Source organism: Octopus bimaculoides, chromosome 6 (assembly GCF_001194135.2).
Source record: "Octopus bimaculoides isolate UCB-OBI-ISO-001 chromosome 6, ASM119413v2, whole genome shotgun sequence".
NCBI lineage: Eukaryota > Metazoa > Mollusca > Cephalopoda > Octopoda > Octopodidae > Octopus > Octopus bimaculoides.
Window position 1 is genome coordinate 76,474,389 of NC_068986.1, and position 14,801 is coordinate 76,489,189.

Sequence of the window (14,801 nt, forward strand, 5' to 3'; positions counted from 1 at the left end):
ATAGAGGAGCTCCCAGGGGCAACCTGTCTTGAACTCCTCTGTGATTGCCTGGAGGACTATGATAAATAAGAGGGGGCTGAGGACGGAACCTTGGTGGACCCCTACCTCTACCCGGAATTCATTGCTGTACATTTATATATATCAAAATAAGCAACAAGGATATCCAGAGGTAATGCAGTACGATCATTTCACGCAACTCCATTTAATTGAACAATGCAACCATTACATGCATGAAGACAGAGAATTTAATTGAATTAAAACAGATGGACACATAAGTATAATTTTGCCTAAAATCTCCAAGAAGTTAAAGAGATAGACACAGAACATTGTTGCCCTTCCTTCCACTTAGAAGCTACTAAGTTATCAGCTGATTGAAACAAATAAAAGAATATGTATGTATATAGACATATATACATATATATGTATGTGTGTATATATATATATATATATATATATATATATATATATATATATATATATATATATATATATACACACATACGTATATATGTATATAGTGTAGGTATCAGAGGAGTTTAAAACCTCTAAGGGATAATTAAATCCAAAGGCACTCCTGGTGATTACCTGAGTAGGTACAGTCCTCTGTAAAGTTGTATGGTACCAGGTAGTTAAGTAGGTAAATTCGTATATATATATATATATATATACATATCATAGTCATAGCCAATGTTAACATCATGTAACAGTCATGGCCAATGCTGGTGTCATGTAACTGAGACCCGAGCCGGTGGCAGGTAAAAAGCACCTTTTGAGCATTGGGTCTCACAGAGGCAAGGTGGTAAATGCTGGTGGGATGTGAAAAGCACCTTTCGAGTGCAATGACAAAATTACCAAAAACTTTGGCATTATGCTGAGCTTGCGATGAAGACCCACGTAAAAGCACCCATTACGCTCTTGGAGTGGTTGGCATTAGGAAGGACATCTACCAGTAGAAACCATGCTAAATCAGACTGGAGTCTGGTGCAGCCTTCCAGCTTGCCAGCCCTGGTCAAACCATCCAACCCATGCCAGCATGGACAATGAATGTTAAATGATGATGATGATGATATATATATTATATATATATATTTACACACACACACATATATGTATGTATATGCTAGCAGCTATACCTGGGTTTATTAATACTTAAAATAATAACAAGAATTCACTATATTTTAGATAAATTACTTTCTAAAGATTTTGGCAACCATCAATGATAAACCTTCATTTGGTTTAAGAATATTGATTCCTTCAGAACTGTTCCACCCAAGCAATTCAGATGACTCATACTGTGCTTCATAAAAATACATAAAACAATAAAGAATAAAAATAAAAAAACTTTTATCCTTACATATTTTATTTTCTGGAAAAACCTGCTTTTTTCAAAACATTGTGCTACTTTACCTAAATGAATTATATATACTGTTTACTAACAAGAATCATTTTCTCACCCCAAAATGAAAATCATATCAATCATTGATTAATGGTGTTTTTTTTTTTCTTTTTCTCACCGCATATTTATATCAGGTTAGTTTTGTAAAATGCTCCTTTTATGTTAACAATAACTTATTTGGCGGATCAATTCATTCTGCTATAATCTTTGATTATATATATTTATTGCTTTGTGCATGTTTGTTTATTATCCATTTTGCCATGCTAGCATAGGTTGAGGGAGGATTTTACAGCTGGATGGTCTTCTTGCTACCAACCCTTACATGTTTCTCAAGTGAGAGAATTCATTATTCCATAGGTATTTGAACATACAGATTGACTAGTGATAATCTCAACAAGGAATATATATATGTTTTCGTTTCTCATTGTGTTTAACGTTTTTTTTGTGATGTCCTGTACCCATATATGCTTGTATGTATACATATAGATGTCAGTATGTACATATATGTATGGATATATGCATATAACTGTATATTATTTATGTTATATATAAATATATAGATAGGTTTATATATATGTTTGTTTATATATGTATATATGCCTGCCCTTATATGACTTTTAAGCCCCGCCATTACATACTGGACAACTGTGCTGGCTGGCAGGATAAACAGGTGCCACCATATGCACTCTCTTAACATAATATATAATATATATATAATTTTAAATAAAGATGTTTTATTACTGTTATTAATGGTATTAACTCATAACTTACTGGTTTGGCAAAAGAGACTGATAGAATAAGTATGTGGCTTAAAAAAAAGTTCTGGAATCAATTCATTCAACTAAACTTCTTCAAGACAGTGCCCCAGTATGGCCTCAGTCTAATGACTGAAACAAGTAAAAGAAAAGGTACACACATGAAATGCTCCTGCTGTTTCCCCTCTACCGAATCTCCTCACATGGTATTGGTCAGCCCAGGGCTACAGTGGAAGACATTTGCATGAAGTGCTGCACTGCAGGACCGAACCTGAAACCATGTGGTTGCAAAGCAAACTACTTAACCACACAGCCGTACATGCGTCTATGCCAAATTGTAAAAACAATTGCTGTTAAGTTCTGTTTGTGTTTGATGCTACAGTGTAATAATTTGCAATGATTTAAGTGGGGAAAATGTGAGTGATTACTTAAAGCAATCAACAAAAGATTCTTTGAAACATGAACCAATTGTGGCAGCCTGCCTGCTGTTCTCTGGTTCCTTTTGAAGCTGCACTCACTTTGACTGACATATTTAGCATATAAAGAGCCTGTTTGAGGAAATATGACTAGTAATAAGAGATAATCAATTTATGATTTTTCAATAAATGTCATTTAATATCACTTTCATCTCTAAAATAGCTTCTTTACTATTTTGTCTTTTTCAATTGAAATTTTATCTTTTAATTTTTCTTATTTTGTTTTATATATATATATTTTTTAAAAATTTTAAACTTAATTTGTTTGCATTGCTTTAATATATTTTGATATTTTTAATTAGATTCATTCATTAAGTGCCAGAGAAAATTTTAAATTATGGAGAATTTTAATCAATGGAACAAAGAACAAAAAAAAAAACAAAGAAAAAAAAACACATAAAAATACAAATCTGTTGCATATTCAAATTTTTGCATTGCTAAATACCAATATTTTCTTCTTTTTGCTTAAAGAATAATGGCTTCAATAAATAAAAAAAAAAACTATAGAATTTATCTTTAGAAAAATCTACAATTTACAATCAGCAAATGAATGTATTTGTATGTATTAAATGAGAGTTTTTTTTTATAAATATCAAAGAGAAAAAAAGCAAATAATAAGTGGTCAGTTTTATTAAATCAAGACTACAAAATACAAGTCTTCATTCAGTTTGATATGCAAAGTCTGCATGTTACTTGAGTTAGTTATCACCCAAAGAACTGTTGGTGCAGTTTTTAAAATCATCTTTGAAACTTTCAGTGTCCCATAGAAAACAATGGTATATGTTTCTGATACATTCATTGTCATCGTCATCATCATTTAACATCCACTTTCCATGCTGGTATGGGTTAGACCAGTGTTTCCCAACCCATTTTCCCCCAGGCCCCACGACAACTTTCCAGGAAAATATATTTCCTACCAGTGGTTGGAAAAAAAAAACAACTCTATTTTTAATATTTTATCACAATTATTTAATACAAAACCATCTACTGGTAACTCTTTGATTAAGTACTGAATATGAAAAAGTACATTATTGACTAAGAAAAAACAAAAGTGAATCACTTAAATGAGAACTTTGTGTCTGGTAAGGCACATGGCTTGGTAGTTAGAATATTGGGCTCACAATCACGAAGTAGTGAGTTTGATTCCCAGATTGGGCTGCGTGTTGTGTTCTTGAGCAAAACACTTTATTTCACATTGCTCCAGTTCATTCAGCTGTAGAAATGAGTTGCAACACCACTGGTGCCAAGCTGTATCAGTGGTATGGTGAGGGGGAGGCTGGTATGCATGGGTGACTTCTGGTCTTCCATAAACAACCTTGCTTGAGTTGTGCCTTGGAGGGGAACTTTCTAGGTGCAATCCCAAGATCATTCATGATCGAAGGGGTTCTTTAGCCTATGACTAACAACTATGGCATATTTCCTTGATATGAGGAGACAATTTTGTTAGTTTCAGCTGTAAATCACATTTTGTAGCTCCAAATCTGCTTCTCTTGGCTTGAAGCAAACATCACTAAAGCCACACTCAACCAAATAAGACAAAGGGAAAATGAATCAAAAATTCTTTTACTGAAATGGAAGTGTTAGAGTATTTCCTTTCAACTTCATCACATAGTCACATTTTGGTAACTTTCTTTTTGAACAAAGTATTCACTGATTCATCATGTTACAGTTCTGATAACTCTTCTTGGAACTGCACTGGAACTTCAGAGATATCCATTAGCAATGGTTGAGTTAACCAGGAGGGAAACTTCATTTTCTTTGAATCACCAAATCTATTGAATAATATTGCAATACCATCAGTCAGCCAAGTGCCCTCCTTGTATCCAAGGAATTGGCTTGCCATGACTTCTCAGTTCTTTCTGTGTTCTATTGCATATATACAATCAACCAGGATCTTATTTCCAGTCCATTCTTTGATGTTGTCTATTTACAAACATCTTTGACGGTCTCGTGCTTTCTAGCTGTCCATATCTCTTGTCAGGATGGTCTGAGGCAGTGACTCATGGTGTATTGCATGTCCAAAAATGAAAATTTCGTGGACTGGATTCTCAAATGTAGGTATTTTTGAACTTTCAACTTTTCTTGCACTGCAGTGCTTGTTACCCTATCTTTCCTGTTTATCCTGCCCAATCTGCCAAAGATCCACCACATAAAGGCTTCTGTCTACTCTACTGCTGTGTACATTGTCCAAGTTTCTCTCCTATAGATGACAATTGGTAATATAATGTGACTCAAAGTCCCAAGTAAAGCCATGAAGGGTAAATGGGCAAACTGCATAAAGATAATGTTGAATGTTTTGAAAATATGTTTTTCTTTTTACCATCATACATAATTTTCCTTAATTCAAAATTACAGAAGATTTGTGACATTTGTTTGATGTGTAAAAGAATGATAGAGTATTTCCCAGCTAAAATTTAAAACCAGCTTTGGGTGAAAAAAGGCTTTTGTTGACTAAGCAATTTTTCACAGAAAAAAAAAAGAGACAACAAATGGATTTTACCTTAACAATCAAAATTCCAACAAGTAGGAATTACAAAGTCATCATTAATTGAGTGCCATAAGCTGAAAGAATTGTTAGTGGACTGAGTAAAATGCTTAGTGGCATTTCATCCATCTTTATGTTCTGAGTTTAAATTTGGCTGGGATTGACTTTGCCTTTCATCCTTTCAGGGTTGATAAAATAAGTACCAGTTGAGCACTGGGGTTGATGTAATCGACTTAACCCATCGCCCAAAATTTCAGGCCTCATGCCAAAATTTGAAACCATTATTAATGGAGTGCCTATACTAAAAAGATTATTGGTAGTAGTATTATCATTATTATTACTATCATTATTAAGGTAAGCTGTAAGTGGCAGAATTGTTAGCATGCTAGGTAAAATGCTTACTCTTTTACTTGTTTCAGTCATTTGACTGTGGCCATGCTGGAGCACCGCCTTTAGTCAAGCAAATCGACCCCAGGACTTATTCTTTGTAAGCCTAGTACTTATTCTATTGGTCTCTTTCGCCGAACCGCTAAGTTACAGGGACATAAACACACCAGCATCGGTTGTCAAGCTATGTTGGGGGGACAAACACAGACACACAAACACACACATATATATATATATATACATATACATATATACGACAGGCTTCTTTCAGTTTCCGTCTACCAAATCCATTCGCAAGGCTTTGGTTGGCCCAAGGCTTTGGTTGGCCCAAGGCTATAGTAGAAGACACTTGCCCAAGGTGCCATGCAGTGGGACTGAACCTGGAACCATGTGGCTGGTAAGCAAGCTACTTACCACACAGCCACTCCTGCAGCGACATTTCTTTCAGTTTTATGTTCTGGGCTCAGATTTTGCTGAGGCTTGCTTTGCCTTTTGTTCTTTTGGGATCTATAAAATAGGTACCAGTTGATCACTGGGTTCAGTGTAAGTAACTAGCCCTTTCTTCAAACTTTCAGGCCTTGTACCTATAGTAGAAAGAATTATTAAGGTAGGGAACTGGTTGAATCATTATTGCATTGGATAAAATGCTTTGCTGCATTTCCATCTCTTTACTTCCTGAGTTCAAATCCTACCAAGGGTGACTTTGCCTTATTATTATCCATCTGTGATAATAAGGTATTTATTGCCATCATAATTTCCATGTTTCATTTTTTTTTTTTTTATCATTTAATAAATGCAAGGAATCAATGTTGAACAGTCAATGCCTTAACATAGAGGAATTGCAAATGCCAGAACCTGGCCCCAGATTTACTACAGTGAAGTAGATGACAGGTAAATATCTTCCTTAATACATAGAAACCTGTACAAATAAAATATTATTACAGGATATAATACCTGTTTATCATATTCAAGCTGTTATTGTTGTCTTTGTTGTCGTCACTGTCACCACCATCACTGTCATTGTTGTTTAATTCTAGGTCAATCCAGAATGAGCTAGATCCATGGTTAAAGACGTCCCAGTTTTGATCATCTTGTCTATTTTTCAGACATCATGTATTTCGTTGTTTTCCAGAGATTTTATATTGGATTCATCTAGAGTTGTGGTCCTCAACCATTTCTTTTCCTAAGGAACCCCTTGTTTGACCCAAATGGATCCTCATAACCACTTGATGTTTAAAATATCCTATCATATTTTTATAAATATTATTAGGAATTGCATAAAATAAGTTGTTAAGATATTTTGTGTATTGTAGAAGTATAACCAATTTATTGCAGATAAATTTTAATGACAAAATCTTATATGGACCATCAAGAGTCATGTGGACCCTGGTTGAGAACCACTAATTTAGAGGAAGGAGCTATGTCTACTGCATAACTGGTAAATGCTTCTCTTGATAGCAGCAGTCAAAAACATGGGCAAGAAGAGAATTGTAAAGGGATGGTATTTTGGAGAAAAGAAGAACTGGACATAGTAGTTTCTGTGGGGCCTGAGTTGCAGGAGTGAGCACAATATGGTTAATAAGAAAAGTGGGAAATGAGTTGGGAGTATCTGAATGAAAGTGGCTTGAGACCAATAGTAGAAAAGGCAGAGGGAGGAGACAACATGTCTGTTGGTCAGTGGTTGGAATGTATTGCTGCCTGACTTTATAACACCTGGTGATGTTTTTTTTTTATGTCTATTAGCTTGCATGTTTAGCAGTAACACCATCCGTGTGTGAAGTAGTTACACTGTGTGTAACAATAACTCTGTATGCGTGAAAGTATCACCATCTATATGTGACAATGGCCCTGTCACCAATGTGGGTTTCACCAGAGCTATATACAGAGTTAGTAATTGATGGAGGGTGAAGCATTTTCTGACTCAGAAAAGAAACATAAGTCTTCGTGATGTTGTCTTTGTTATATTGAAAATGTGCATTTGCCCGAAGAGATGCTCAGTTTTCGTGAGGTTTAGCAATTGTTGTGTGTGTGTGTTGTGGAGGCGCAATGGCCCAGTGGTTAGGGTAGCGGACTCACGGTCATAGGATCACAGTTTTGATTCCCAGACCGGGTGTTGTGAGTGTTTATTGAGCGAAAACACCTAAAGCTCCACGAGACTCCGGCAGTTGGTCGTAAGTTGATTTGATCATAAGTCAGCCTATAGGCCTACATAGCTTTGTTTTATATTTTTACATTCTTATGGTTCATTTTCAGGTAAAAGTCACACAGCATTCTATATTATACTATTATACTGGCGTTAGTCAAACATTTCAGTCTCAAGCAGTCGTTTTATAAATAAATATAAGGTTGCCTCAGTGTCTCCCTGACAGGATAGTCATCCAATACAGTGGCAATCGATAACCAAACCTAAGGGAAGCATTTGTTAGCTGACATCATCCGTAGATGGATTAATTTCTAACTGGACTATTTATTATTGCTACCGGGAGCTGGTGTGCCAATTGAAAATACAGTCAATTGGTTGTAAGTCGGATAGGTTGTAAGTCGACGAGGACCTGTATATATATTTAATAATAAAGTATACCTTGTGTCTGGCACTTGTAATAAGGTATACCGTAAATTTGCTGACTATAATTAGGCATACTTAAGTCTGGTACATACTATTAGGTATACTTTAAGTCTGGTTTGTATAATAAGGTGTACCTTGAACCTTGCACCTATAATAAGATATACCTTGAATCTGGTGCCTATAATAAAATGTATAAATTATGCCTTGAGTTTGGTGCCTGTAATAAGTCTGGCACCTTAGACAACTCAGCCATCCTGACAACGTGAAACAGAACAGAGAATAATATTTACTAGCAGCACCGATAGAAATTCCTGAGTTATTTGAAAACTGTGAAATAAATGGAAGGTTATAGAGAACCACAAAAAACATAATTTCTTTTGAAATTGTATTTTCTAAAACAAATTAATCTTGAGAAGGTATAAAAGTTTACATAGGCTGTACTGAAGGTACAGTCTTAAGAGACAACATCTTTGAAAGCTATATTCTTTGTTATACACTTGTTACTCTTCTATCTTGAGTGTTGTTATCAATCATTTTTCTCTTTACTTCAAGAGGTAAAATAATCTTAACTAAGGGATGAAACTGAAGACATTAGTCTTCAACACTATCACTACTTAATAAAACTTTAACAAATCATAATGTGATGTATTACATCCTTGTTTTCATATCAGAGAAAAGTTCAAGTGTCTAAGATTCAAACCTATAGATCCAGTGAATGAGTATTGTAGTTGTCCCATTTAGCTGTGGATTCTAAAAAAAACATACCAGTAATATAGCTGCAAGTATAACTGTAAAGTCAAAATATTTGCTTGGAAATCATGTGGTTTTCAGTTTAGTTCCACTGCATAGCATCTTGGACAAGTGTCTTTTACTATTGTCTCAAGTTTAATAATGCTTTGAGAGTAATTTGGTAAATAGAGACTGTATGAAAGCCTGTCATATATATACAAACACACAAACACACACACATTGGCACAGATGTGGCTGTGTGGTAAGAAGTTTGCTTTTTGCTTCCCAACAACATGATCCTGGATTCAGTCTTTCTGTGTGGTACTTGGGCAAGTATCTTCTACTATAGCCTCAGTCCAACAAAAGCCTTGTGAGTAGATTTGATAGATGGAATCTAAAAGCCTATCACATATATATATATATATATATATATATTATCTTTTATCTTTTTCAGTCATTAGACTGTAGCCATGCTGGAGCACTGCATTGAAGAATTTTAGTTGTATGAATCGACTCCAGTACTTTTTTTTAAAAACTTGGTACTTATTTTATCTATCTCTTTTGCTGAACTGCTAAGTTATGGGGAAGTAAACACATCAACACCAGTTGTCAAGTAGTGGTAGGAGAGAAACGTGTGTGTGTGTGTATAAAATTGAACAAAAATGCAATAGAGGACAATAAAACATCCAGACAGATAGATGATACAAAGGCAGACAGGAAAAACAACAAATAGAGGGATAGGGAAAAAAAGGATAGGTCATTCGTGGCCTTCTTTTGTCAGTCAGATTTCCAGATGTCCTTACAGTTTCAGGCAGTTACACTTGAGGCTGTTCAGTCTGGTTGCCCCTCAAAAAGTCTAAGCTAAGAGCATTAGATTTTTTTGTAAGAAAGCAAGCGAATGTGTATGACAACAAAGACAAAAAACGGAGAACATATTTCACAATTACAAATACAAACAAGAATATAACAACAGGTGTCTTTTGACTAATGAGGACAAATTGAGCTGGCATGTATAAAGTGAAAGCCTTGAGGCAGGAACACAGGAGATGGACATAAGAGATGTTGTCGGTTGGCAGTCAAACCAAGAAAGAAAGATCATGGCTGGCTGAACACTGGTCACATGTAAGGAGATATACATATATGTATGTCTGTGTCTTTGTTTTTGTTCCCCACCACTGTTTGGCAACTGTAGTTAGTGTGTTTACAGCACTATGAATTGGCAGTTGAGCAAGAGAAACTAACAGAATAAGTACCAGGCTTAAGAAAATACTCACTGGGGTCAATACATTTGATTAAGATTCTTCATAATGGTGCCCTAGCATAGCCATAGTCTAATGACTGCAACAAGTAAAAGATAAAACATATATACATAAACATATACACACATACATAAATACATGCACAAATACATACATGTATATGATATATATGTATGCATTTCTGTGTGTGTGTGTGTGTGTGTACAACTTGACAAGAATCTGCTCTGATGTTCATTTACTTTTGAATGTCTTTTATCTTTTACTTGTTTCAGTCATTAGAATGTGGCCATGCTGGAGCACCACCTAGAAGAATTTTTAGTTGAATAAATCAACTCCAGTACCTTTTTTAAGCCTGGTACTCACTCTATTAGTCAGTTATGCAGAATGGCTAAGTTACAGGGAAGTAACTGTCAAGCAGTAGTGGAGTTGGGGACAAACACAGGTACAAAGATACATAACCACATGGTTCCGGATTCAGTCCCACTGCATGGCACCTTGGGCAAGTGCCTTCTACTATAGCCTTGAGCCAATCAGAGCATTGTGAATGGATTTGGTAAACAGAAAATGAAAGTCCGTCGTACATATATATATATATATATATATATATATATATATATATATATATATATGCATATATTTATATGTGTTGAGTCTGTGTTTGTTCCCTAGCCATCGCTTGAGAACTGATGTTGGTGTGTTTACGTCCTCATAATCTAGTGGTTCAGCAAAAGAGACGATAGAACAAGTACTAGACTTACAAAGACTAAGTCCTAGGGTTGATTTCTGTGACTAAAATCCTTTTAAGGCAGTTTTCCAGCATGCTCACAGTCAAAGACTGATATTAGTTTCAGAATAACTGAATATATATATCTCAGATCCACTCACAAGGCTCTCATTGGCCCAAGGCTATAGTAGAAGGCACTTACCAAAGGTGTCATGCAGAGTGTCTGAACCCGGAGCCATGTTGTTGGGAAACAAACTTCGTACCAAACAGCCATGCTTGCACCTCCTCAGTCACGTATATCTTAAGTTTTCTCCACTCTAGAGACACCAATTGTCATTAATTGAATTTTATTTTCATATCCACAACATAGTCGACTCTTTTTAAACAGGATAAAATTTTTCGTGAGATGGGGGGAGGAGGAAAGGTTATCAAAAACCTCTTATAAGTAAAGGTCTGTCCGTTTGTTTGTCTACCAGTCATTCATTTCTCTCATTAAAAAAGAATACAGAAAATTAAAACAGTAGAAACCATTATCAGCTTGACTTAAAAATTGAAGTTATGTTTATAATGTTTGAAAGTATGCTGTTATCTATTTTTCTTTCTGTCTCTTTCTCTTTTCGGCAAATTTCTCATCCTCACTCTCTCTTTCTCTCTTATTCACACTCCCAGACATATACACTCAACATGTATAAAAATTCATTCATATTTTTAACTGTTCATACAAAGTTTGTTCTGCCTCAATTCCCTGCTTTCTTTTTAAAGTAATTTTTATGACAAAATATGTCAAACCTATTTTTAAGTATGTCATATTGATTTCAGAACTAACAATAAATAGTATATTTTACTTATGTTCTGTCAACAGATCCATGTCTGTATCTGAGAGTTGGGTGTCATAAAAATATTCTGCTTCTTTATTGTAACAATAACAAAAACAAAGAAAAAGTGAAGGTGAACATTTCACGCAATTTTTTTAACTTTCTACTTAAACACGAAGAGTGGGGACCTGTCTATTACATCGACTTCAATACTCAGCTGGTATTATTTTATCGCCTCCGAAAGAATGAAAAGCAAAGTCAACCTTGACAGAATTTGAACTCAGAACGTAAAGCCAGTAGAGATGCTGCTAAACATTTTATCCGATGTGTTAACAATTCTACCAGCTAGCTACCATTGTTTTAGTCAATTGTGGCCTCTTTATCAGTTTAACAATTACAATTTTTTAAATATTATATCATAATGAAAAGCTAGTTCGACTCCAGTGACACTTGACCCATAAACTGCAAAACTACGTCTTTATCGTAAAAAGGATATTTAATTTCCAGTAATTGAACATCGCTTGTGAGGCGAACATGATCGTCTGTTAGATGAGCTGTTTGAATGTGTAATATTTGACTTGTATGGATGTGTGTTGCACTGGTATGGGCTGGATGAAGAGTGTTAAGTGAAAAAGTATAATGTGTTATTTGGTTGAGGATTCCTATAGATAGAAAACATAGTGGTATAGATCTGTTTGAACCTCAGAAATGAGATAACGAAAGACCGAGATGAGTAGCAATATAGCAAGATAGTAGATGTGTTCAACTCATGCCAATTATTGTTGATGATGATGATCCACTTAATGCTATTGAATGCAGCACTATCCAGTACAAAGTAAGACACACCTTGTGGATGACATCACCAAGACAGAGAATGCACTAGATCTATTGAAGCTTAACCTTGCCTTTCATCCAGTAGCATAGACAGGTTGTAAAGTTAGGAGGAGCGAGCAGAAAAAAAAAAAAGGGCACTGTGACCCATACCAAACGATTTTTAACTAATTTCTCTTATATAATGCGAAATATTTCATTAGTTATAATATATGTAATTGTATTCTATATTTATTAATTTTATGTTTCGGTAACAATGTCATTAATTCTCACATATAACATATAAAAATGCACATCTTTCAGAACATAGTTTATAAGATTTTGCTGGCAAATTTTTAAATTAACATAAACATTTATTTACATGAACGAAAATTACTGGAGAACTTTCATCTAACTCTTCCAAATCTTTGTGTTAAAACTGTATTGAAACCATTTGTAGGGAATTTTTCTTTTTATCATAGCAACTGGCCACACACCACAAGGTTTAGCGGAACCTACTGAAACAAGCCAGCACATTTGCAACATTACTACGGGCGATGGCGAGGCTAAGGCGTGGGGAAAGCCAAGCGCCCTCAAGGGCATCACCTGACTCCTTGATGAGGTGAGCTGCCAACTTTGACAAGAACTTTGTGGTTAGTTGCTCTGTCCCTCTGAATGTCTCAAACTCAACAGGCTAGAAGAGATAGTTCTCTGTCAGTTCCCGATACTTCAAGGTTTTCTTCCATTCAGCTATGGTAGCAGTGACCCTCCTATTAACTGCGGCATCCAGGATGTGGGAGGGAGTAAAGGAGTCACAGACTGTGGTGTTCCAAATGAGGCACCTACCTCTAACCCAGGGACAGAGGGTAAGATCATCTGGTTTCTTTCCATCACTTTTGGATAATCCTGATAGCTCCAGAACTGGTCGGATATTAATCTGAGCCAGGGCCTGCTTAAGGATTAGGTTAAGCTTGGTGTGATGAGCAAAGTGACCAGCATTTAGGTGGAAAGACAGACTGTGAAGACCTGTGGGGTTGAGGGGCCTACTACAGTGACATCTCAGTCCCCTACAAACGTCAGCTCCCACTCTGTGTATGATGGAGATGAGGAGTTCATCTAGACTGAGCAGACCTCCAATGTTGGCCACAGGCAGGGCATCAATCTAGTCCCCTGAGAATTTTGCACTAGCTGAAAGTAGGTGACACCTTGAAAATTGATCAGATTGATCAAGGAGATAGTTGAAAGTGACACCTGAATGCAGGTTGTCCCATATTCTCTGTTTTCTTCTATCCTCCACTGTAACTGGAACTGACAAACCCAACTCTCTCTACTGTGATAGAGCTTCATTCATCTCCCTGTTTGAATTTGTCCATGTTGGAGAGGAGAGGATGTTGCCTACCAAAGGGGAGCAAGTGTGAATGGAGGAAAGAAAATAGGGAAGAGATAAAGACGAGCACTTGCATAGACCTAAACTCCCAAACTGTTTGGGCAAAGCAGCTTGGTCATGGGAGTCTGGAGAGAGTTTGACATTGACCAGGAATTTGAGTTTCCTGAAGAGAGTTTGACATTGACCAGGAATTTGAGTTTCCTGAAGATGAGGTCGTCAAAGTATTGGAGGGAGGACAGGAATCTGTAAGAGGGGCTAACTCTCAGAAAATACAATAGCTCAGGAATTGACAAGTAATTCCTAAGTATACAAAAAGCCTTGGTGGGGCTCAACTATTTAAAGGTATTTTAAAAGTTGTTTGAGCTTAGCCATTTTGGATCTAAAGATGGACTAGAAAGCTAGGTCAGTAATTGGGGCTTCAAGGGAGCACCACACTAATGAAGGAGGAATCACAATTGAGGGGAGTGAGTCAACAAATAGTTTAGTAGTCTGCTTATACAAAGCTGGGTGAAACTTATAGCTACTGATATAGCTTGATGTGAAAAAGATGAAACTCAACAGGATCATCCAGGGTCGAGAGGTTATGTTGAGAGCTTATTTCATTAGCTGTATGACTATTTGAGGTTAAATTCTAATATTTGAAAAAAAAACCCCACCTTCTTAAGGTGTAATATTCTCTGAAACACAAAGAAAAGGACAAAAAATAAATAGTTAGGTACCGTACTACTGCATAGGACTGTTTTCCCAACAACTTACACCATGGAATTACTCTGCATCTTATCACATTTACCTGGACACTTCTCATTGAAAAATCCCTTGGCAAACCAACTTCTACATTGCTACCCCTTAATACCTATCATGGTGGCTTAACCCATGAATTAGATTTTAATTAACTGCCGAAAATGTTTCAAGTTTCCAAACTGGAATATTTATTATTTTTTTTTTTTTTTTTTTTTTTTTTCTTCTGTTGTTTGATTTTCAGTTGAATCCTTTAAAACTGTGGTTCTCAAGC